General features: G+C 30.0%; 1 long non-coding RNA gene across 1 annotated transcript; it reads right to left on the bottom strand.

Moving 5' to 3' along the window:
* Nucleotides 1-1,222: 1,222 nt before the first annotated feature.
* On the bottom strand, nucleotides 1,223-1,551 carry LOC109588580 (uncharacterized). The gene is made up of 3 exons (XR_002188251.1): nucleotides 1,510-1,551; nucleotides 1,334-1,458; nucleotides 1,223-1,262 (listed from the first exon to the last, which is right to left on the bottom strand). It is a non-coding gene; the product is annotated as an uncharacterized LOC109588580 (long non-coding RNA).
* Between the last annotated feature and the right edge of the window lie 6 nt (nucleotides 1,552-1,557).

Genomic DNA, 1,557 nt, shown 5'->3' with positions numbered 1-1,557 from the left:
GGATCGGCTCAAACTTTCTACACAGCATAGGACGTCAATGTGTAACAGAAAATGTAATAAAAATTTGGGTTGATTTTGGAGCCAATTTTGGAAAAACATGGGCTTATAGTACATGGTTAATACTATTATTATTATTATTATTATTATTATTATTATTATTATTAATTATTTATTAATTTATAAATGCTCCGGAAACTGTTGAAGAGCGTACAGAGAGTCTAAGAGAAGAGAAACAATTATTAAAGACTTTAATGGAAAGAAATAAAGACAGAGTGTATCAAGTAAGTGTATGTAACTATGTATACACACACATCATTATGATCCACTAGTAGCTTTATATCTTATAATGTGTGGAATTGTAATACAGCAACTTTACAATAATTATTTTAGTCATTTTGGCCTTGCCAGCGATTAGCATAGGCCAAGGATATGTACATGTAGTTACTTTGCTTTTGATTAAATTATTTTATTTATTTTATTATTATAAATATGAGTTTAAACTTTAAAAGAAGAGTCTACCAGTTCATTTTAATAAAATCCTCAACAGTTGATGATGTACAAGGATGTATCCTCTTAACATACCATGTACATGTACATCAATATGTATCAGTAAAACATTGGAGTGATTTCAGAGCCAAAATAAAATCCCTAATTTCACAGTTGTATAATACGTGTAACCATGTCTCACTAAAGTATAAATCCACACTATACAGTATTACCTATTGAACTATGGTATGATTACATTTTAGCATATTGCACATGTACCTAATTTATTATTATTATTATTATTATTCTCTTATTCCTTAACTCCAAATGGTTGCCAGTTATGAGGAGAGATGATGGAGAGATTGAGTCCTTTTCATTTGATATTAGTAAATGTGATCATGTGGATATAGCTAACTCACTGTGGGGACTATCAACAAATAGAATCACTAAAAAACTAACTAGTGAAACTAAACAAAATTGTATTTATAAAACCATTTTAAATTATTGCATAGCGAATGATTTTTGCAGATTGCAACTAAAAAATTAAAATTAATATGACACTAAATTAATCTATTCAGTCAGTCCTAGTACCAATGCTTCAATTTGCATTCCCTAATCCTCTTCAACCTATCAATGAGTATAAGTGATGAGGTATTTAATTAACTGATAGTACATGTACATGATGATACATGAGGTTTACTGACCTTGCTTCCTCTGCCTCTTGTATTTCTGATCTCTCTTTATCTGTTAAATCTTTCATTGTCTCTCTATTGTCTCTAAATAATTATAAACAGTAAGAGGTGTATGTAAGTGTGTGTGTATACATAATGTGTGTGTTCATTAGTACTTGTAACATATGACAAATCCATCATAGTTGTATAGTCCTAATGAATATGTGTCTGAACTGATAGAGTACCATTTCAAGTTATTCTCAATATCTAGACATGACATCTCAACTGGAAATGATTGACTCTATAGTCAGAGAGAGAGAGAGAGTATCTTTAATATGTTTTAATGACTAACCTCTGTACAATAGATATACTCAGCAGGAACTCCACTTAACTCTGACAG

Source organism: Amphimedon queenslandica, unplaced genomic scaffold (genome assembly GCF_000090795.2).
Source record: "Amphimedon queenslandica unplaced genomic scaffold, v1.1 AMPQUscaffold_12001, whole genome shotgun sequence".
Classification (NCBI taxonomy): Eukaryota; Metazoa; Porifera; class Demospongiae; order Haplosclerida; family Niphatidae; genus Amphimedon; species Amphimedon queenslandica.
Note: the sequence above shows the minus strand (reverse complement) of the source record. Positions and strands in the feature narration are given on the sequence as shown.